Here is a 25088-nt window from a genome sequence, read left to right as displayed (position 1 = left end):
AGTAGGGTATTACCTCCATCGAGAGGGCCCGAACCTGGGTAAAACAAAGTGTTCCCTGCCTCCTGTTACCATCCAGCCTAGACGCATAGTTTGGTACCCCCTACCCGAGATCCGCCGGTTTTGACACCGACATTGGTGCTTTCATTGAGAGTTCCTCTGTGTCGTCGCCTTTAGGCCCGATGGCTCCTTTGATCATCAACGACGATGCGGTCCAGGGTGAGATTTTTCTCCCCGGACATATCTTCGTCTTCGGTGGCTTCGCACTGCGGGCCAATTCACTTGGCCACCTGGAGCAGATCGAAAGCTATGCCCCTGGCCATCAAGTCAGGTTTGGAAGCCTAAACTATATGGCAGACATCTGCGGAGATTTGATCTTCGACGGATTCGAGCCACAGCCAAGCGCGCCGCACTGTCTCGTGGGGCATGATCTAGCTCTATCGCCGAACAGTACCCTGGAGGCCGCAAACGCATCGGCTTTGACCCTTAATTTGGAGCCAGCTGCGCCAATCGAGGGTGAGCGGTTGGATGTCACCTCGGGGGCTGTAATCTCAAAGGCGATCGGGCCAAACGCCAGCCCCGCACTCTGCACGGCCCGTGACTCCAAGGAGCCGGATTCCTCTCCGAACTCCGAACCCCTCGCGTCCCTGCCGATCGAACCCGATTAGGCGCCAATAATGGACTTCACCGCCACGGACATCTTTCAGCACTCGCCCTTCGGCGACATCCTAAATTCTCTAAAGTCTCTCTCTTTATCAGGAGAGCCCTGGCCAGATTACGGTCAGCGAGGATGGGATACGGACGATGAAGAAATTCAAAGCCCACCCTCCACCCACTTGGTAGCCACTATCGACAATTTAAACGACGTGCTCAACTGCGACTCTGGAGACATCGATAGCATGGATGACGATGCAGGAGATACCGACGAACCAACGCCCATAGGGCATTGGACAGCCACCTCATCCCACGATGTGTACATGGTGGATACCCCTAAAGGAAGCGACAACGAGGAAAAAGGGGATGGGACGGGAGATCGACCCCCCGAAAAGCAATCAAAGCGTCGGCGTTAACGCAGACCCAAGCCCCGCCTCGACGAAAACCCAGCCATAGAGCAGGACGAGCCGATAGACGACAAGCAGGCCTTAGAGCAACCGTCTGAACAGGGAAACACGGATAGAGAAACCGAACTTCCCTCCTCCGGCGAAAACGGCATTCCAGACAACCTCACACCGAATAAACCTATGGAGCAGAAGAATCTCCACGAGAGACTCGTTGCAACTGCACACAGCCTAAAAAAGCAGAATCGGAAGCTAAAAACAGCGGAAGATGCACTCCGGATTAGATGGAGCAAAGTAATCAATACCACAGATAAGTACAGCGGCAGTCGCCGCACTAAAAGCTATCCAAAAAGAAAGCTACTGCCTGAATTCGACGAAGAGGCCCTAGAGCCCCCGCATTCAAAAACTGAAAAAGCCACACGGTCGGCTAGACGACCCCATAAAGCGGCAAGCGACGCCGCACCTAAATCGGCATGCGACCCACTTAAGGATTCGCATAATGGCCCAGTCAGGTCCATTTATGGGCCAAGAAAGCAAGCTCTCGTAAGCAATGCTACGAAGCCATCATCAAAATCCGGCACACCCAAATACAGGGGCGCCGCACACCCCCTATGTTTCACCGATGAGGTCCTGGACTATGAATTCCCAGAGGAATTCAAACCCGTAAACATAGAGGCATATGATGGAACAACAGACCCTGGAGTCTGGATCGAGGATTATATCCTCCACATACACATGGCTAGAGGAGATGATCTCCACGCCATAAAATATCTACCCCTTAAGCTTAAAGGGCCAGCCCGGCATTGGCTTAAAAGCCTTCCAGAAAACACAATTGGAAGCTGGGAAGAGCTCGAGGATGCTTTTTGAGAAAACTCTCAAGGGACCTATGTCCGTCCCCCGGATGCAGACGATCTTAGTCACATAACTCAACAACCCGGAGAATCAGCTCGGCAGTTCTGGAATAGATTCCTGACTAAAAAGAATCAGATAGTCGACTGTCCGGATGCCGAAGCCTTTGCAGCTTTCAGGCATAATGTCCGAGACGAATGGCTCGCCAGACACCTCGGCCAAAAAAAGCCAAGAAAAATGGCCGCACTAACAAGCCTCATGACCCGCTTTCGTGCAGGGGAGGACAGCTAGTTGGCAAGGTGCAGCCCCAGCAACCCAAGTACATCTGAAACTAGGGATGGAAATGGAAAACCGCGATGCAACAAGGACCGTCGCTGGACTAAGGACAAAAATCCGAATAGCACGGCAGTCAATGCCGGATTCAAAGGCTCACGACAAAATCAGGAAAAATCGCCCCCCCCCCCCAGGATAACAGGGACGATCCATCCAACCTAAATAAAATCCTGGACAGGATATGTCAGATACACAGTACTCCTTGGAAGCCTGCTAACCATACCCACAGAGACTGTTGGATTTTCAAACAATCCGTCAGACTCAATGCCGAACACAAGGGGCTCGACACACCAAGCGAAGACGAGGACGAACCCCAAAAGCAGAGCACCAGGAAACAAAAGAACTTCCCACAAGAAGTAAAAACAGTGAACTCACTTCACATAACAAAATGTGCGGCGCCCGTAAAGGTACGCACCACATGGCCCATCCCCAAAGGGTCCCGCCACTGGTTGTCAAACCGGTCATCTTCGATCAGCTAGATTATTCTAGGAATATCAAGAATGTAGGCTGGACTGCCTTGATACTCGATCCAATAATTGGCGGACTCCAGTTTTCAAATGTCCTTATGGACGGCGGCAGTGGACTAAACCTGATATATCATGATACAATCCAGCACATGGGGATAAACCCAGCAAGAATCCACCGCAGCAGAACCTCCTTTCAAGGGGTAATACATGGTCCGGACACCCATTGTACGGGTTTTCTCCGGCTCATAGTCACATTCGGCTCTGCCGATAACCTCCCCGCGAAAAGCTGACCTTCCATATCGTCCCGTTCTCAAGTCGCTATCAAGCACTACTGGGACGCGAAGCTTTCGCTCGCTTTAATGCAATACTGCATTATGCATCTCTTACGCTCAAGATGCCCGGTCCACGAGGCAACATCTCTTTGAAGAGGAAGCACTAAAGTGCACCTCCCCAAGCGGAGGACTGTGCGGCCGCTTTAACAGCCCCACAGCAAAATGGCCTCACCGGCCAATAAACTTCAAAATAGGTCATTCAAGACCACGAACGCGGATAGACGAGTTCGGTGCAAAATCATCATTGATGCATGCCTAGAAGCCATATACCCCCACACTAGGGGCTCCACGCATATACAATAAGAGACAATAAAGTTCAATCTCATATATCTTACTTTATACTTGCTTATTCTAAACTTTGTCGGCACGACCCATTTTCAACTCAGTTCCTATCTTTTACAGATGAACGTCATGCGGCGCCCGTCCAGGATACGGCACAACAGAGACACAGGCGCAGACATGCAGTAGGGACCCGTCCTAAAGGATTCTTTTTAGATTAAGACCCTGCGTAAACCTTTTTTACCATCTCTTGTTGCTACACATCCCCTGGTTTTTTCTTTCTAATATAACCAAGGAGGAGGCTGGCGACTTGGCATGTGGCCACGTCAGAATTTTTGCGCGTACCTGGACACTAGGGGCTTTTTTAATAAAGAGTGTTGTTTCGCCCGCACTCATAAAGACCGAACACCTTAGGGAGTGTTCAGCGCCGCGAGTTTTGGCATTATATGCATCAGCTCCGAATCATGTCTTTGGTCAAATGTTGGGTTGCCCGTCTCCTGAGTTCGGCTACCTTACGTTCCGCTCTATCGGCTAAGGTAGCACCAGGAGAACTACTACGATTGTGCCCCCGGTTCGGCCAGGGCGAGCACCTCAGTAGAGAAAGCCGAAAACTGACTGTCATGATGTAGTGTGAGACTGGTCAGCCACTCGATGACCTATCGGAATCTATCGGATTCCTCCGCTTTAACGAAGGACCGCTTCCCGGTCAGGCACATACGCGCCCCGAATTCGGACGAGCGTAGTTGCCACCAAGGAGCTACCTAAAGAGTCTCATTGTCAAACTCCTATGGCTAAGTGAAAGTATTAAAGCATTATAGTCCAGTTGCCTGGCCCGCTGTGCTATCACCTCCTTTGTAGGACCAAGACGTTGGGTTAAGTGTGAAAATGCGTCTTCTCCAAGCACCCCCGCACTATGTGCGTGGGGGCTGAAGCCAACGACTCCCATCTTTTAGATTCTGTATATATATATATATATATATATATATATATATGTATATATATATACATATATATATATACATATATATTTATATTTATATATCTTAAAACGGCAGCATAGAAGGTGTTCACAATACTTGAAGGCACAAGTATAAAAAAGGCCACTACAGTTTATCAAAATACTACTTTTCAATTACATATGCTATCATAACATAGCATCTTTCGAGCACTGTGTCTCTATTACACGAGCGCCTTCAAGGACTTCCTAAAAATAGTGCTCAAAAGGTACTCGGCTTTTTTCCGAATCTCGGGACGCAACAATGGTGGTCTCCATCTCTGCCCATTATGTCTTAACACGGGCAAGAGCCATCCTTGTGCCCTCTATGCATGTTGACCTCTTCATTGCATTAATACGCGGCACCGCATCAAGGAATTGCTGCACCAAGCTGAAATAACTCTTCGGCTCCGATCTCCCAGGCCACAGATGACCCATGACGTACTTCATGGCGAGTCCGGACAATCTATTCAGCTCGGCCCATTGAGCCAGGCGATCGTCCACTTCCAGTGGACGCTCTGGATTGTGGAACTGTGACCAGAAAAGCTTTTCCACTTCGCGATCTTTTAGATCTCGAAAGTGTTCGGTCGCATCAGCAGCACTTGCTGCCAAATCCAGATAGCTGTCCTCCACATTCCACATCCGGTCCAATGGAGCAAACTTCGGATCACAAAACTTCCTCCGCAGCATAAAGGGCTTTCCAGCCGCAATCTGTTCGGCCTGACGCAGCTCCTCCTTCGCAGATCTCATCGCAGAGCGAGCATCCTTGGCATCGGCAACGGCCTTCTCTAAATCCGTCTGTCTCGCCCGGTCTTCTTTCTCAAGAAGTTTGCAACGGTCTGCAGCGCTCTTTAACTTCTCGGCCATCTCTTCTTTGCTTCGGCAGTGAGCATCCTGTTCGGCTCTCAACTCTTCAAGGGCCTTCTCGGCAGCCGCATCACTTTTTCTGGCTTGCTCCTTAGCTCGGGCAAGTTCTGCCCTAAGATTCTCCACGGCGGCCATACCATCTGCGTCAAGCACACACATTGTAAGACACTGGCATGAAGCTCCTCTTACCTGATGCTGCCCGAAGAATTAAATACCTTGAGCCTCATCAAGCCGCTTGTTGACAAGCGCGATGTCGGCACCTCGCCACCTACATTCGAAGGCGACATCTTAGACCTGGGATTATGATCCTCTGCGTGCCGTCATTTCTTGAGACCGCGCAGAGTCTCAGGGGCTACTATCTACACAGGGCGCATCTTACTTATGCGCAACTGACAAAAGTGTACATTATCTAACGTACCTCAAAACCCGTCAGTAAACTTTTGATGGCCTCATGCAATCCGCTTTCTGCGGATGAAATCCTTTCAATCACCGTGCCCATCAATGCACGGTGCCCTTCTGAGATAGAAGCTCGCCCCAACAGAATCTTTAGTTCCTCCGGCCGAGCACCAGACGGTGTCGGACTTGTCCTATGGCCTCTTTCGAAGGCCGGACGCGGAGAACCTCGGGGGGCCACATAGCTATCTTCCGCCCCTGCCGGATTCGGAGAAACCCTCCGCAACGACACCTCAGGGTCACCCGCCTCGCTGGGCGGAATGGCAGGGGAAGGCGTTCCGCTCTCCATCATCTCCGGAAGAAGATCCCCCGAAGACGAGCTCTGCTGCGAAGGGCTAAGGTCCGATCTACAAGGTAAAATTTCGGTTAATCTTCTCAGATATAAAATCAAGGATTCCTCTCATCCCTCAAAAGGAAAATCTTTTCTCCACTTACGACTCGCTGGAGGGCTGATGCCCTTGAGGGCGTAGTCCGGCTAAGGAACTCCCTGGCGTCGGACCCTTTGGCGATGATTTTCTCCCCCGTTTTGAGGCCATGGTTTCCGGGTCGTCAGAGGCGGCTCTCTTCTTCCCCTTAGGAGAGGAATTGTCGGTTCCTCCCTTCGGAGCAGCCTCCTTCGAGGAGGCCATAGCTTCCTTGTCCTCCCCCTCCAAAGGCATTATCTCCAGCATCCTGACCAACACGGGATCCGGCCTGGTTTCAGGAAGGGGAGCCGGACACCTGATCAGCTTCGCCTTCGCTATCCACTCCTGTTTAAAAGGACGGCTCTTTTAGGGGCAAGTTTATGACAATTATACGGATAGAAGGTCCGGGCACAGGGTTGCTTACTTGACTATCCGGGTGATGGCAGCTTAGGCCTGCGTCCTCGGTTAAATCCGGACACATCTCTTGTGATCCGAAGAACATTCTATACATCTCCGCGGGCGTTGCGCCCATAAAATTCTGGAGAGCTCGCGGTCCCTCTGGATTAAACTCCCACATGCGAAGGGGGCGACGTTTGCCGGGCAATATTCAGTGAATCAGCATGACCTGCGTCACCTTGACCAAACTGAGGTCTCCTTCCAAGAGATCCTTAATTCGGCCCTGTAAGAGGGGCACGTCTTTGGGAAAACCCCAATCTAATCCTTTGTTGACCCATGACGCTAGACGTGATGGGGGACCCAAGCAAAAGGCAGGAGGCGCCGCCCACTTGGCGCTCCTAGGAGCGGTGATATAGAACCATTCTCGTTGCCACAAGCCGAGCTCTTCTTGAAAGGAGCCCTTGGGCCATGGAGCATCAGCATTCTTACTTATGACAACGCCTCCGCACTCTGCGTGCTGCCCCTCGATCATCTTCGGCTCCAATCCAAAGGTCTTGAGCCATAATCCGAAGTGAGGGGTAACACGGAGGAACGCTTCGCACACAACGATGAATGAGGAAATGTGGAGGATGGACTCCGGAGCTAAGTCATGAAATTCCAGCCCGTAGTAAAACAGCAGCCCCCTCACGAAGGGATCCATCGGGAAGCCTAACCCTCGAAGGAAGTGAGACATGAACACTACGCTCTCATCGGGCTGGGGACTAGGAATAGCCTGCCCTTGAGCAGGCAACCTATGCGGAATTTCGGCGGTCAAGAACTTAGCCTCTCTCAACTTTAGCACGTCCTCCTCCGTGATGGAGGAGGGCATCCATCGGCCTTGAAGGTCAGAACCGGACATTGTCGAAGGTCCGAAGCGCCTGGAATCTGGAGCCTAGGGTGTTGGAACTCGAGGCGATGGGCGAACTCGTTTGAGATTGGAAAAAGGAGTAAGGCCTTGGTCTGTTTATAAGAGGTTGAATACCAGGAGCCCTCCCCGTAACCGTTTGGGACTCGCCTTTAATCGAGAAAACATGCTAACAAGAATGATGTGGTTACCCACGTCCGTATTGATGAGAATCCGGTAAAAGGGCACACGATCTCTGCTTTGACAAGACGTGCCAAGGAAACCGCCTCGCAAAACATGCTGAGGTGGAAAAGTAAAAACGATTCGAGTAAAGGACTTGGCTGTAGTGTGATGGCGCACTGCAGAATACGTCAGCAGATTTGATTTGTGTTAATATTATTCTCTCTATGGCAATATGTGGAAACTTATTTTGCAGAACCGGACACTACTCTTGGTGTTTACAAATCTTCTATGAAGGACTTGGAGGAGGAAACCGCCTTGCAATGCCGAAGACAATTTGCACGCCGGACTCGTCGTCATTGAAGCCTGGTTCAGGGGCTACTGAGGGAGTCCTGGATTAGGGGGTGTTCGGGTAGCCGGACTATACCTTCGGCCGGACTCCTGGACTATGAAGATACAAGATTGAAGACTTCGTCCCGTGTCCGGATGGGACTTTCCTTGGTGTGGAAGGCAAGCTTGGCGATGCGGATATTCAAGATCTCCTACCATTGTAACCGACTCTGTGTAACCCTAACCCTATCCGGTGTCTATATAAACCGGAGGGTTGTAGTCCGTAGGCAATCAACTCCATACACAAAAATCATACCATAGGCTAGCTCTAGGGTTTAGCCTCCTTGATCTCGTGGTAGATCTACTCTTGTACTACCCATATCATCAATATTAATCAAGCAGGAGTAGGGTATTACCACCATCGAGAGGGCCCGAACCTGGGTAAAACAAAGTGTTCCCTGCCTCCTGTTACCATCCAGCCTAGACGCACAGTTCGGGACCCCCTACCCGAGATCCGCCGGTTTTGACACCGACACTCTATGTCTTCAAACCTTTTTGGTCATTACTGACAAAAGGGGGAGAAGCATATGAGTTGGTAGTCTTCAAGTGGGTCCATATGGGTGGTTGCTTTACTTTTTGCTACTTTTGCCAAGTGCTTACAACTCTCGCTTTTGAAACATTTGGTTCGTTTTGAGTTGTAATACTTAAACTTGATGGTCGTCTGCTACCTTTTTCGACACTATGTGATGCGATGATAAATTCCGCATGTGCGACGATAAATTCCGCACAAAGTCATTTTGCAGACGTCCATTTTTCATTATGCATGTCATTATCTTCTTTATATCATTTCATGCATGATGAATTGTCTTCATAAGTAGAAGAGGAGCTCCGCAAGTACAACCTGCCATGTGCATTTGCATTCAAAAGCAAAATACTTGCATGCACATCTTCAGGGGGAGCCTTTCTGCTACTTACGAAGACAATTCTTAAAACCTTTACAATTTCACATATTTCTATCCCCGTTGAAAACTTCAACCAGATTGTCATCAATCACCAAAAAGGGGGAGATTGTAAGTGCATCTAGTGCCACCCCTAGTTGGTTTTTGAGTATTGACAACAAACCTGGTTGAGGGACTAATGTGTTTGTGAGAATTGCAGGATAACACAGGTAGAAGTCCCTCATTGATTCGGTTTTCCTACCGGAGATGACCCCTAAAAATGTATGAAGACATTGAAGTAAAAGGTGGCATGTGAAGACATTCACATTGAAGACTATGACAGGAGAAGACATCTGGTGAAGACTATGGAGCGCGAAGACTTAGTTGTTTCATCATTCTTTTTCTTCTTTGTTGAGTCATAGGAACCACTGTACTGTTAAGTGGGGTTCAAGTGAACCAGTCAGAATGACTGAAGTGATGCTTAACCAAAATCCTATGTCTTCGAGCGAAGACAATGAGAGCAAATCTTATCCAGAGCTGGATAAGTCAACTTTGCTTGTAGCTCAAGTAAAGTTGATGTGTGTGTTTGAAATCTGACCGTTGGAACACGTGTCAGTTCCTTAGTGATCCAGGGTCATTTCGGACAAATTAGGTCAGGTTGCCTAGTGGCTATAAATAGCCCACCCCTACACCATAAATTGGTTGGCTGCTCAGAGTTAGTGCACGGCTTTTGTTATTTGAGAGCAACCCACCTCGAAGCCTTTGAGAGAGAAATCCTTGCGAGGACAAAGCCCTAAACACCCAGAGCCAAAGAGTGTTAGGTGTCACTTAATACTTCTTGTCTGTGTGATCTGAAGACTTATTACACTTGAGGACTGTGAATCCTCCAGCCGGTTAGGCATCGCGTTCTGAGCATCCAAGAGTCATTGTGGATCGCCGGTGAACGAAGTCTGTGAAGGTTTCGAAGTCTACCTTGAAGACTTACCAGAGTAATTGGGCGAGGACTGGGTGTCCTTAGCTCAAGGGGAATAAGGTGAAGACGCGGTCTTGTGAGTTGAATCTCAACCTCCCTAACCAGACGTACGGTTGTCACAGCAACTGGAACTGGTCCAACAAATCATTGTCTTCAACGAGCCACTGGTTCTATCCTTTCCATCTCTTTATTTACTGTTAGTCCTTGTGAAGTCATTGTCTATTTGCATTATCTCTTGTCTTCACTGAGTGACTGCTTGTTCTGATTGGCTTCATACTATCTTCCATCCTAATCTATACTGCCTAGCTGCTATTAGTCTTTGTGCCTTCATTTCATTGAATACTTGACTATGGCTTGCTTTGTGTAGTCTACCTTCCGCTGCATGGTAATAGGTTTATTTCTATCGTTTGTCTTTGAAACTTCCATGTTTTGAAGACTTTCATAAAAATCGCCTATTCACCCCCCCCCCCCTCTAGTCGATCACTAGCACTTTCAGTGTTGATTAAATTTAATGCATGTTCATGACTGTTGTCGCTCTCTAGCTGGTCGCTTCCCAGTCTTTTGCTAGCCTTCACCTGTACTAAGCGGGAATACTGCTTGTGCATCCAATCCCTTAAACCCAAAAGTTATTCCACATGAGCCCACTATACCTACCTATATACGGTATCTACCTGCCGTTCCAAGTAAATTTGTATGTGCCAAACTCTAAACCTTCAAATAAATATCATGTTTTGTATGCTCGAATAGCTCATGTATCAACTAGGGATGTCTGTATCTTCCATGTTAGGCGGGTTATTCTCAAGAGGAGTGGACTCCGCTCCTCACTCATGAGATAAATGGCTGGTCACTGGGATGCCCAGTCCCATGCTTTATGCAAACTAAATCAAAATAATTGCAAACAAAACTCCCCCTGGGACTCTTGTTAGTTGGAGGCACTCATTGTTTTGAGCAAGCCATGGATGATGCTTGTTGGTAGAAGGGGGAGTATAAACTTTACCATTCTGTTTGGGAACCGCCTATAATGTGTGTAGCATGGAAGATATCGCCATCTCTTCATTGTTATGTTGACAATGAAAGTATACCGCTCAAAATATTATTCACCTCTATTTTAAAACCGAGCTCTGGCACCTCTACAAATCCCTGCTTCCCTCTGCGAAGGGCCTATCTATTTACTTTTATGCTGGGTCATCATCCTCTTATTAAAAAGCACCAGTTGGAGAGCACTTCTGTCATTTGCATTCATTACTGTTAGTTTACATTGAGTATGACTTGACTGGATCTCTTTTACCATGAATTACAATGTCTAGTCAGTCCTTGGTCTTTAAAGGTGCTCTACATTTATGTTTTGCGGTCTCAGAAAGGGCTAGCGAGATACCATCTTGTTATATCATATTATGATTGTTTTGAGAAAGTGTTGTCATCCGAGATTTATTATTATGCCTCACTAGTTGATTATGCCATTGATATGAGTAAACTTGAGACCAATGCGTTATTGCGAATGTGGTTAGTTATAATCTTTGCTGAAAACTTGAATGCTGGCTTTACATATTTACAACAACAAGAGCAAACAGAGTTTCTAAAAGTTTTTCTTTATCACTTTCAGTTTATCAACTGAATTGCTTGAGGACAAGCAAAGGTTTAAGCTTGGGGGAGTTGATACGTCTCCAACGTATCTACTTTTCCAAACACTTTTGCCCTTGTTTTGGACTCTAACTTGCATGATTTGAATGGAACTAACCCGGACTGACGCTGTTTTCAGCAGAATTACCATGGTGTTATTTATGTGCAGGAGCAAACATTCTCGGGATGATCTGAAACTTCACGGAGCCACTTTTAAGAAAATAAGAAAAATACCTGCCAAAGATGAAGGCCAGGGGGCCCACCATCTTGCCATGAGGGTGGGGGCGCACCTGCCCCCCTAGGGCGCGCCCCCCTACCTCGTGGGCCCCTTGTTGCCTCTCCGACTCCAACTCCACCTCCATATATTGAGTTTCGGGGAGAAAAAATCGGAGAGAAGAAATCATCGCGTTTTACGATACGGAGTCGCCGCCAAGCCCTAAACCTCTCGGGAGGGCTGATCTGGAGTCCGTTCGGGGCTCCGGAGAGGGGAATCCGTCGCCATCATCATCACCAACCATCCTCCATCACCAATTTCATGATGCTCACCGCCGTGCGTGAGTAATTCCATTGTAGGCTTGCTGGACGGTGATGGGTTGGATGGGATCTACCATGTAATTGAGTTAGTTTTGTTAGGGTTTGATCCCTAGTGTCCACTATGTTCTGAGATTGATGTTGCTATGACTTTGCTATGCTTAATGCTTGTCACTAGGGCCCGAGTGCCATGATTTCAGATCTGAACCTATTATGTTTTCATCAATATATGAGTGTTCTTGATACTATCTTGCAAGTCTATAGTCACCTATTATGTGTTATGATCCGTTAACCCCGAAGTGACAATAATCGGGATACTTACCGGTGATGACCGTAGTTTGAGGAGTTCATGTATTCACTATGTGCTAATGCTTTGTTTCGGTTCTCTATTAAAAGGAGGCCTTAATATCCCTTAGTTTCCGTAAGGACCCCGCTGCCACGGGAGGGTAGGACAAAAGATGTCATGCAAGTTCTTTTCCATAAGCACGCATGACTATATTCGGAATACATGCCTACATTATATCAATGAACTGGAGCTAGTTCTGTGTCACCCTAGGTTATGACTGTTACATGATGAACCACATCCGGCATAATTCTCTATCACCGATCCATTGCCTACGAGCTTTCCATATATTGTTCTCCGCTTATTTACTTTTCCGTTGCTATTACTATCATCACTACAAAATACCAAAAACATTGCTTTTACTACTGTTACCTTTTGTGACCATTATCACTACTATCATTACTTTGCTACTGAACACTTTGCTGCAGATATTAAGTTTCCAGGTGTGGTTCAATTGACAACACAGCTGCTAATACTTGAGAATATTCTTTGGCTCCCCTTTTATCGAATCAAAAAATTTGGGTTGAATACTCTACCCTCGAAAACTATTGTGATCCCCTATACTTGTGGGTTATCAATCCAGCAAATTGTCAAGGGAGAGTTTTGTCAGCACGACGGCATGGTGATGGTGATGGTGAAGTGATCCACGTAGGTCTTCGCTTAAGCACTACGACAATATGACCAGAGGCGTAAAGTGTGGAGGGGGGCGCCGCACACGGCTAACAATCGTTGGTGTGTGTTCTAGCGGTGCCCCCATATATATAGGTTGGAGGGGAGGAGAGGCAGCCAAGGGGGCGCCCCAAGTAGGAGGAATCCTACTTGGGGTCCTACCAATTCGGCCTCCCCCCTTTCCTATTCCTATTCGGAGTAGGAAGGGAAGAGGGGGAAGGGGGAATCCTATTCCCTTTTTCCTTTCCTCCTTCCCGTTTGCTACTCCAATTTGGCCAGCCCATATGGGCGGGGGGGGGGGGGCGCACCAGCCCCTTTGTGGCTGGTGTGTTTCCCCTCTTGGCCCATAAGGCCCATATCTTTTGCCAGGGGCGCCCGAAACCCCTTCCGGTGACCCGATATGTACCTGGTACCCTCCAGAACACTTCCAGTGTCCGAATACCATCGTCCTATATATCAATATTTACATCTCAACCATTTTGAGACTCCTCGTCATGTCGGTGATCTCATCCGGGACTCCGAACAAAATTTGGTCACCAACTTACATAACTCATATAATACACAATCGTCATCGAATGTTAAGCATGCGGACCCTACGGGTTCGAGAACTATATAGACATGACCGAGACACCTCTCCGGTCAATAGCCAACACCGGAACCTGGATGCTCATATTGGTTCCCAGATATTCTATGAAGATCTTTATCAGTCGTACCGTAATGACAACATACGTTTTGTCATTGGTATGTTACTTGCCCGAGATTCGATCATCGGTATCTTCATACCTAATTCAATCTCATTACCGGCAAGTCTCTTTACTCATTTTGTAATGCATCATCCCACAACTAACTCATTAGTCACATTGCTTGCAAGGCTTATTATGATGTGCATTACCAAGAGGACCCAGAGATACCTCCCCGATACTCGGAGTGACAAATCCTAATCTCGATTTATGCCAACCCAACAAATACCTTTGGAAATACCTATAGAGCATCTTTATGATCACCCAGTTACATTGTGATGTTTGATAGCACAAAAGGCATTCCTCCGGTATCCAGGAGTTGCATATTCTCATAGTCGAAGGAATATGTATTTGACATGAAGAAAGCAATAGCAATAAAACTGAACGATTATTATGCTAAGCTAACGGATGGGTCTTGTCCATCACATCATTCTCCTAATGATGTTATCCCGTTCATCAAATGACAACACATGTCTATGGTTAGGAAACTTAACCATCTTTGATTAACGAGCTAGTCTAGTAGAGGCTTACTAGGGACACGATGTTTTGTCTATGTATCCACACATGTATCAAGTTTCCGGTTAATACAATTCTAGCATGAATAATAAACATTTATCATGATATAAGGAAATATAAAACAACAACTTTATTATTGCCTCTAGGGCATATACGGTTATTCATGTAAGTCGGAAAATAATTGTTGTTCTGTTTACATGAATAAAACCTTCTATGGTCATGCACTCAATATAAATGGTTTATTGAATCCCAATCGTAGTGATACACATATTCATAATATTGATGCCAAAAGATGCAAAGTTGATAATGATAGTGCAACATATTTGTGGCACTGCTGTTTAGGTCATATTGGTGTAAAACGCATGATGAAACTACATGTAGATGGGCTTTTGGAATCACTTGATTATGAATCATTTGATGCTTGCAAACCATGCCTCATGGGCAAGATGACTAAAAATCTGTTCTCTAGAACAATGGAGCGAGCCACTGACTTATTGGAAATAAAACATACTGATGTATGTGGTTTGATGAGTGTTGAGGCTCGCGGCGGGTATCGTTATTTTCTGATGTTCACAGAATATTTGAGCAGATATGGGTATATCTACTTAATGAAACACAAGTCTAAGTTCAAAGAATTTTAGAGTGAAGTGGAGAATCATTGTAACAAGAAAATAAAGTTTCTACAATATGATCACTGAGACGAATATTTGAGTTACGAGTTTGGCCTTCATTTAAAAGAAAGTCGAATAGTTTCACAACTCATGCCACCTGGAATACCACAGTGTAATGGTGTGTCCGAATGTCATTGATACATCTCCAACGTATCTACTTTTTCTCACGCTTTTCCTCTTGTTTTGGACTCTAATTTGCATGATTTGAATGAAACTAACCCCGGACTGACGCTGTTTTCAGGAGAACTACCATGGTGTTGTTTTTGTGCAGAAATTAAAGTTCTCGGAATGGAACAAAACTTTGTGAGGATTTTTTATACCAATAATAAGAATTTCTGGAGCCAAGACCGACCAAAGAGGGGCCCCTAGGTGGGCATAACCCACCAGGGCGCCCCCCTCCTGGCGCGCCCAGGTGGGTTGTACCCACCTAGTGGCCTCGCTGATGACCCCCTGATACTATAAGATCACATTATTCCAGGAAAAAAATCAGGGAGAAAGAATTGTCGCAATCCACGAGACGGAGCCGCCGGCAAGCCCTGTTCTTCCTCGGGAGGGCAGATCTAGAGTCCGTTTGGGGCTCTGAATAGGGGGATCTTCGTTCTTCATCATCACCAACCCTTCTCCATCGCCAATTCCATGATGATCCCCATCGGGAGTGAGTAATTCTTTCATAGGCTCGCTGGACGGTGAGAAGTTGGATGAGATTCAGCATGTAAGCGAGTTAGTTTTATTAGTGCCCGATCTCTAGTATCCACTATGTTCTTAGATTGATGTTGCTATAACTTTGCCATGCTTAATGCTTGTCACTTTGGGCCCGGGTGTCATGATTTCAGATCTGAACCGTTTATGTTATCATCATTATATCCATGTTCTAGATTCGATCTTGCAAGTTATAGTCACCTACTACGGTTATGATCCAGCAACCCCAGAGTGACAACAACCGGGCCCACTCCTGGTGATGACCGTAGTTTGAGGAGTTCATGTATTCACGATGTGTTAATGCTTTGTTTCGGTTCTCTATTAAAAGGAGGCCTTAATATCCCTTAGTTTCCAATATGGACCCCACTGCCACGGGAGGGTAGGACAAAAGATGTCATGCAAGTTCTTTTAGTAAAGCATGTATGACTATTTATGGAATACATGCCTACATTATATCGATGAACTGGAGCTAGTGCCGTATCGCCCAAGGTTATAACTGTCACATGATGAATATCATCCAACAAGTCACCGATCCAATTATCGGATCTCGGGTTCCGGCAAAACCCTCAAGGTTCGAACACTGGGGTGCACATGAAGATCTCCCCCTACCAACTCACGCCCTCAATCTCGCCAAGGTCTCAAAGGCAAGCTCGACAAACTCATAACACAAGGGATAGAAGATTTATACTGTTCGGGCCACCATTGTGGTGTAATACCCTACTCCAGTGTGGTGTGGTGGATTGCCTCTTGAGATGAGGATGAACAGTACAAGGGGAAGAACAGCCTCCTGAGGTGAGGTGTTCTTGTTCTAGGTCGGTGTGAGGATGGGTTGGATCTAGTCCAAGATGTGATGGCTGAGGTTCTTCGTACCGGCTTCAGTTGCCTCTTATGGTGGTGGCTAATCCTATTTATAGAGGCCCTGGTCCTCTCCCCAAATGTTGAGCGGGAAGGGAGCCAACAACGGCCAATTTGAAAGGGGACAACTAGTACAAGTTATCCTAACAAAAGCGGTCTTCACCTGCCAAAGGCTCTGGTGGTGACGCCGCCTTGGGCTCCATGGTGACCTCCATCTTGCCGTCCTGCTGGTCTTGGTCTCGTTGCACCGACATGGAAACCTTTGCTTGACGCCTCGGTACTCCTCGCCTACGCTTGCCTCCTTAGCACCAAAGAGGAAACAAGGACACTATGCGCGCTGGCGCTCGCCTGGTGCCCGCCTGGTCTCGATCTTCATGGCTCACATCATTGGAACCTCACGAGGTTTTCCTTGCCTTGATCTCTCCGCCCCTCGCGAGCTAGCCTGGTGAGGCCACTCCTGAGGAGGTCTTGTGTCGTCCGCCTCGCGAGGCTTGGCCCCTCGCGAGGGTCTTGAATGCTTGTTGGTGAAGATGGGCCGTACGGACCCGCTTGCAGAGCCACGCCATGGGCCGCAGGCAGGCAAGTCTAGCGACCCCTATTCCCAGAACACCGACAGTAGCCCTGGGCCCAAGGCGAAGCCAAAGGGCAAGTTTGGAGCACCGCGGGCCCCAATAGCCTGCGGCCTTGGTCAACGCATGGCGGTTGATTGGTCGTGGGCGTCTCCGCTTCCCAATGTTGCTTGGGCAACTGCCCGACTTGATGAGTCCCTGCTGCAGGCAAGGAGAAACCATCATTACCTGTGATCGTGGGAGGCGCTGGTTGGCCTTCTTCTGCTATAAATGGGGAGGGGGGTAGAGCCCCCATCGCCCATCTCTTCCCATTCCGCTTGCTTCTCCCCCTTGCTCCACCGCTAGTTGCGACACTAATGGCGCCGTCGAAGAGGTTCTCCACCGTGAAGAAGGGGAAGGCCCCTCGCGAGGGGCCCGGCTCTCCGGTGCCCAAGCGTGGATGCGGCCGTCCCCGCAAGCACACCGCGACCCCCGCCACGCCCCCCCCCCCCCCCCCGCAGCCGCGGCGGTGCCGCTTCGCGTGGCAGGGGTCGCTCCGGTCATGGCAGTTCTGTTGATGAAGGGAGACATTGCGTGGTTGCGCGCCCTCCCCGGCCGTGCTTCCACTCGGCGGAGGTGCTGCCGGAGTTCGTCGTCTGGTCAGAGAACCCGGCCGGCAACTGGCTTCAGCTCCCGTGCTTCTTCGCTGACGAGCTGCCGGCCTCAGGTCTAGGTGGGCTCTGGCTACAGGCAGACGGCTGCTGCAGCACGGCTTCCTGGGTCACGGTTGAGGTCTCCGTCGCGGGCAACATAGCCCTGGCCCATGGCTGGCAGACTTTTGCCTACGCGCGCGGCCTGGGCAGGCGGTGCACCCTCCATTTCAAGTATGATGGTGACGCGACCCTCTACGTGAGGGTGTTTGGGGAAGATGGTCGTCGCGCTGGGTGCTGCCCCGAGGTCAACGAAGGCGAGGAGGTCCTCGGCCTTGGTGACGGTCATGATGAGGATGAGGGTGAACCTGCCCTTGGTGCCGACCACGTCTCGTCCAGCTATGACGGCTCTTCCTCCTGTGACAGCTCCAGCAGCGGTGGTTATGACACGCCGCCATGCCCACTTCGAAGGCGGCAGTGGGTCGTCTCGTCGCCGTGCCTCCGTGAAGCGCGAGGAGGGGTCTGGCTGAGCTCGGGACGATGCTAAGAGCCCGCCCTCGCGGACTGCTGTAGGGGCACGCGCCTCTTTTATTTCGTTCTTACTTTCCTTCCTGTATCAAGAAAGAAGCCAGTATGGGCCCCCGAGGGGCGTGCGATGAACTATGATTTCTCAAGTATTATGTTATGTTTATCGTTCCTGTGCTATGTCACAACATCATCGTTTTATGTAGAGATAACTTAGCTTGACTTGCTCGGAGTAGTCTCCTCCTCACAAGGTGCTTGCTTCCTGGTGCCTGTCGAGGCCTCCTTGGCCTGGCAGGCGCTTAGGAACTGCAAAAAAATCGTTCAGAGGCTTATCGTTCACCCGAGCCTTGTACAGAGGCGCCGTTGGCCTTTACCCAGCGCTTCGTATCACGGTACCCAAGGGGCGCGGATTAGGAGAGGTGCACCAGCTTGTGGGCTCGAACAAGGGTGCTTCGCGGAAAGTAGACGAAAGGCAGAAAAGGAAAAATGCTCACGAGGGCACCCGTCTAGCCCCCTCGCGAGGAATGCGAGAGAGAGAGAGAGAGAGAGAGAGAGAGAGAGAGTACAGGCTAAACTGAAGACGGAAGCAGAGGCAGAAGGCGACGGTACCAAATCAGCGAAGAACACCAGAAGCAAACTTCAACTAAAAGAGGCGAGCCAACTACCGAAAGCAAATGAAAATCCGCGTCCGGCACCTAGTCTAGTCTTCATGTCTTCTCACCAGCGCGGAGCTAAGTGTTGCCACTAGGAGGTGGGAGGGATCCCCAGAGGCCCGAGGGCGGCACTCCTGAGACTCTGGGGCGTGTACAGCCCCACTCATTATTACGTGAGAGTGTCATGAGCGGAGATCTTTACAGGGACTGGGATTTCTTCACATATGCTGGGCCTTTCTTCATGGGTAGAACTTCGGGAGGTGCTGGATGTTCCAGGTGTTCTGGATGGGCACCCTGTCCTGTGTCTCTAGGCGCGCGGCGCCAGGCCTGGAGTGGACGACCTTGAACGAGCCCTCCCACATGGGTGAGAGCTTATGCAACCCTTCCCTGAAGAGCACCCGCCTCAGGACGAGGTCACCCACCTCGAGCGTCCTGGAGCGGACGCTGCGACAGTGGTACCGCCGTAGCTCCTACTGGTATCTTGTCGCCCATAGTGCAGCTTCGTGGCGGCGTTCCTCCCCCAGCATGAGGTCCATCCCCCGTGTGGAGTCCTGCTGCGTCTCATCAAACGCCAGGACCCATGTGGAGTGATGCTTGACCTCATGAGGGAGGACCGCTTCTGCTCCGTAGATGAGGAAGAACAGGGTCTCGCCTGTGGGCTTGGTGGAGGTGGTGCGGATGGACCACAGCACGGACTACATCTCGTCATGCCAGCCCCTGCCGCAGGCTTCGAGCTTCTTCTTGAAGGTCCTGGTCTTGAGGCCTCTCAGGACCTCTGCGTTGGCGCGCTCAGCTTGGCCATTGCTCCGGGGGTGCGCCACTGAAGCGTAGCAAATCTACGTCCAAGGTTAGTGCAGTATGTTCTGAAGAGATTACTGGTGAACTGTGAGCCATTATCGGTGATGATGCGGTTAGGGATGGCTCACGAGGCTCTTGATGAACTTGACCGCAGAGCCAGCTGGGATGGTGCGGACGGCTTCCACCTCCGCCCACTTGGTGAACTTGTCGATGGCAACGTAGAGGTATTGGTAGCCCCCATGTGCTCAAGGGAATCGGCCCAGGATGTCCAGTCTCCATACTGTGAATGGCCACGAGAGTGGAATGGTCTGGAGGCCCTGAGCTGGCTGATGGATTTGCTTGGCGTGGAATTGGCAGGCCTCATGGGACCTCACCAGCTCAGCTGCGTCGTTGAGCGTCGTAGGCCAGTAGAATCCGCTGCGGAATGCCTTGCCGATGAGGGTTCATGACGACGAGTGGTGCCCGCAGTCCCCGCCATATATGTTGGCTAGCATCTCTTTCCCATGTTCCTTGGAGATGCAACGCAATGAAGCGTCATTTGTCCGCTTCCTGTGTAACTCACCATCATGGATGCAGTATGTCATGGCTTGCCAGGCCACACGCTCTGCGTCTTCCTCCTTCTTCGGCAGCGTCCCTTGCGTCAGGTATTCCTTGAATTCCTTGGTCCAGCATCCCTCCTGGGGCTCGAGCGCCAAGAGTAGATGCGCTCCAGAAGTCGGGCCACAAGCTGGGGCTCCCGCGGCAGGTGGCTACGGGAGCTCCTACCGGGGCTGCGCTGTCCCTGAAAGCGGTGGTGTCGCCGATGGCTTGAACAGCCGCTCCTCAAAGACGTTAGGCTCTTGGGGCTGTCGCTTGGATGCCCTTCTGGCGATGTCGTCGGCTTCCTTGTTGGTTCCCCGGGGCATGTGCTGCAACTCCAAGCCCAGGAATTGCTTCTCCATCTTGCACACTTCTGTGAGGTATGCCTCCATGTGTTCGTCCTTCGGCTCGTACACCTTGTTGGAGAAGTTGACGAGGAGCTGCAAGTCGCCCCTGATGGTGAGACGCTTCAACCCCAGTGCCGCCACAGCCTTCAAGCCGGCTATGAGGCCTTCGTACTCTGCAATGTTGTTGGAGACCTTCTCACCCTGCTGGAAGCAGAGCTGCACGGAGTAGTAGAGCTTGTCCTAAGTGGGCGAGAAGAGCACCGCTCCAGCCCCCGCATCTTGGCGCGTGAAGGCACCATCGAAATACATGACCCAGCCATCGGGCGCCTCACTTCCCGGCGAGGGGGACCGGTCCTCGCCTATTCCAAGCGTCGGGGCGTCCGTCCATTCTGCCATGAAATCGGTGAGCGCGGCTCCCTTGATGACCCTGGCGGTGCTGAACTCCAACTGGAATGTCTGCAGCTCGATGTTCCACTTGGCGACCCTCCTGGCGGAGTTGGGGCTCCTGAGCACCCTCTCCAGTGGGTAGGCCGAGACGACCTTGATGGGGTGGCCTTGAAAGTAGTGCCACAGCTTACGTGAGGCCAGCAGGAGCGCGAGTAGGAGCTTCTGAGGCATCGGGTACCGTGCTCTTGCATCCCGCAACATCGTGCTGACGAAGTATACCGGGTGCTCGACGAGGGCAGGTGCGCTGATGAGGCTTGCGCCTTTCGGGATTTGGGGTGCCTCCTGAGGTGGTGGAGCCCCCAACGCCTGATTGTTTGTCAGGGACTTTGCGGGTTCGGGGGCATCGTCATGCTGAGCTTGATCCTCTGTCGTCGCTGCTGCGGCCCTTGCGGCGCCCTCCTGGTCTTGCATCATCTCTGCTGGGGGGCGTAGCTCGGTGCGATGCGCCCTTGGCCTCTGGGGTCCACTCGAATGGGCCCTTCTTCTTCATTAGCTTGAAGAAGGGTAGGGCACGGTCTCCCAGCTTGGAAATGAAGCGTCCGAATGCAGTCACCCGTCCAGCAAGCTTCTGCATTTCCTTGAGGGTCTATGGTGGACTCATGTCTTCAATGGCCTTTATCTTCTCTGGGTTGGCCTCGATCCCCCTGTGGGACACAAGGAAGCCCAGCAGCTTACCGGAAGGGACGCCACACACACACTTCTCCGGGTTGAGTCGCAAGTCCACTTGGCGGAGGCTTTCAAAGGTCTCCTTCAGGTCTTGGATCAAGGTCCTCGCCTCCCAAGACTTCACCATGATGTCGTCGACGTAGGCTTCAGCGTTCCTCCCGAGTTGCTGACCCAAGGCGATGTGCATGAGCCACTGGAAGGTTGCGCCTGTGTTGTGTAGCCCGAAAGGCATGCAAGTGTAGCAGTACACCCCACACGGGGTCAGGAAGGCTGTCTTCTCCACATCTTCTACCGCCATCTTGATCTGGTGATATCCTGAGAACGCATCCAGAAAGCACAGCAAGCCGCACTCGGCAGTGGAGTCGGTGATCTAGTCGATGCGTGAAAGGGGGAACGGATCTTGAGGGCAGGCCTTGTTGAGGTTGGTGAAGTTGACGCACATTCGCTCCTTCCCGCCTTTCTTGGGCACGACAACGGGGTTTGCTAGCAACTCTGGGTACCGAACCACGCGAATGACACCCGCAGCCTCCAACTTGCGGGTCTCTTGGATGATGAAAGCTTGATTCTCCATGGACTGTCGCCTCGCCCTCTGCTTTACGGGGCGTACGTTGGGCCACACCTTCAGGTGGTGCTCTATCACCCCTCTTGGGACCCCTACCAGCTGATTGGGCTCCCAAGCGAACACTTCCTTGTTTGCGCGCAAGAACTTCACCAGCGCCTCGTCCTGACCAGGCTCAAGGTTGGCGCCTATGGTAAAGGTTGCCCCCGAGGACCCATCCTCCTCGACTGGCACTTGCTTGGTTTCTGCCTTGTCTTGAGTGAAAAACTGCTTTTCTTCTTGGTTGGTGCGGCTCCCTTGGCCTTGGAGGCATCCCCGTCGGCGGGACGCGCTGTCGCGGCAGTCTTTAGGACGAGCTTGAGCATCAGCAAGGCTTCCTTGGTGTCCCCAACTACTGTGAGGCACCCTTGCTCCCGGGCATCTTGATGAGGTTGTAGGCCGGATGGGTCGCCGCCATGAACTGAGCCAAGGCGGGGTACCTATAGGATCTAGAAGTAGATGTGTCTAGAGGGGGGGTGATTAAACACTTAGTGCTAAAGTTGCAATTTTTAGGCCCTTTTGGTTTGAGTGGAGTTTTAGGCACAATTTCAACATATCAAGCAAGCATGCAAAGAGTATATGAGCAGCGGAATGTAAAGCACGCAACTTGCAAGAATGTAAGGGGAAGGGTTTGGAGAATTCAAACGCAATTGGAGACACGGATGTTTTTCCCGTGGTTCGGATAGGTGGTGCTATCCTACATCCACGTTGATGGAGACTTCAACCCACGAAGGGTAACGGTTGCGCGAGTCCACAGAGGGCTCCACCCACGAAGGGTAACAGCTGCGCGAGTCCACGGAGGGCTCCACCCATGAAGGGTAACGGTTGCGCGAGTCCACGGAGGGCTCCACCCACGAAGGGTTCACGAAGAAGCAACCACCCACAAAGGGTCCACGAAGAAGCAACCACCCACAAAGGGTCCACGAAGTAGCAACCTTGTCTATCCCACCATGGCCATCGCCCACGAAGGACTTACCTCACTAGCGGTAGATCTTCACGAAGTAGGCGATCTCCTTGCCCTTACAAACTCCTTGGTCCAACTCCACAATCTTGTCGGAGGCTCCCAAGTAACACCTAGCCAATCTAGGAGACACCACTCTCCAAGAAGTAACAAATGGTGTGTAGGTAATGAACTCCTTGCTCTTGTGCTTCAATGATAGTCTCCCCAACACTCAACTCTCTCTCATAGGATTTGGATCTGGTGGAAAGAAGATTTGAGTGGAAAGCAACTTGGGGAAGGCTAGAGATCAAGATTCATATGGTAGGAATGGAATATCTTGGTCTCAACACATGAGTAGGTGGTTCTCTCTCAGAACATATGAGTTGGAATTGTGTATGTGTTCTGATGGCTCTCTCAACGAATGAAGAGGAGGTGGAGGGGTATATATAGCCTCCACACAAAATCCAACCGTTACACATAGTTTTCCAATCTCGGTGGGACCGAATCAAAACACTCGGTCGGACCGAAAAGGTAAACCTAGTGACCGTTAGAGATTTTCGGTGGGACTGTCATGCAACTCGGTAGGACCGATATGGTTAGGGTTTGGGCATAACGTAATCTCGGTGAGACCGATTACACAAACTCGGTGAGACCGATTTTGGTAATTAGCTAACCAGAGAGTTGGTCAGGCAAACTCGGTGGGACCGATTTGCTCTTTCGGTGAGACCGAAAAGTTACAAAAAGGAAACAGTGAATTTACATTGCAAACTCGGTGGGACCGATTCGCTCTTTTGGTGAGACCGAAAAGTTACGAAAGGGAAACAGAGAGTTTGCAATCCCATCTCGGTGAGACCGAGATCCCTATCGGTAGAACCGAATTGCTAGGGTTTGGCAGTGGCTTATGACAAATGAAACTCGGTGGCGCCGGATAGAAAGAATCGGTAGGACCGAGTTTGGCTTAGGGTTTAGGTCATATGTGGATATGGGAAAGTAGTTGAGGGTTTTGGAGCATATCACTAAGCACATGAAGCAAGAGGCTCATTAAGCAACACCTCATCCCTCCTTGATAGTATTGGCTTTTCCTAAAGACTCAATGTGATCTTGGATCACTAAAATGTAAAATGAAGAGTCTTGAGCTTGAGGCTTTAGCCAATCCTTTGTCCTGAGCATCTTGAAGGAGTTCCCACAACCTTTAGTCCATGCCACTCCATTGTTGAACTTATCTGAAACATGCTAGATAGAAATGTTAGTCCAACAAGAGATATGTTGTCATCAATTATCAAAACCACCTAGGGAGCACTTGTGCTTTCAGTACCCGAGGATGGCGTTGTACGGGAGACCGATGTGGGCGATGTCGAAGTCGACCAGCTCGGTGCGGTAGTTGTCGCGTGTCCCGAAGGTCACGGGGAGGCGGATCTACCCCAGGGAGCGGGCAGAGCCTCCACCAACCCCTGAGAAAGGCTTGCTAGGGCAGAGCTACTCAAGCGGTGCGTGAAGAAGGCTGAAGGCCTCGACGAAGAGAACGTTGAGGCCGGCGCCGCTGTCGATGAGCGTCTTGGTGATGGACACATGGCAGATGGTGGGCGTGCAAAGCATTGGGAGCGCACCCGAGCCGACGATGGAGACAGGATGATCCCCTGAGTCGAAGGTGAGGTCGGCCTCGGGCGCCGCCCAGCCCGGCGGAGCCCCCGGGCACATGGAAGTGGCGCCGATCTAGCGAAAGAACGTCTTGACGTGACGATCTGAGGGTGGTGCTTGTGAGCCGCCGAGGAGGGCCGTAACCGCGTGGTGCGTCGACGCCACGTAACACGCAGCGAAGAGGCCGCGTAACTCCTCCCAGGATGCCACTGTGGATCCGGGGACGTTGAGAAGCTAGGCGCGCGGTGCGCCAGTGAGGGCCATAGGAAGCCAGTTGGCCATGACCTTGTCGTCGCCCCCGGCCTTAAGGACAGCCTCCTCA

The sequence above is a fragment of the Triticum aestivum genome, chromosome 3A (genome assembly GCF_018294505.1).
Source record: "Triticum aestivum cultivar Chinese Spring chromosome 3A, IWGSC CS RefSeq v2.1, whole genome shotgun sequence".
NCBI lineage: Eukaryota > Viridiplantae > Streptophyta > Magnoliopsida > Poales > Poaceae > Triticum > Triticum aestivum.
The sequence above is the reverse complement of the archived record's forward strand: the minus strand, read 5'-3'. Positions refer to the sequence as shown.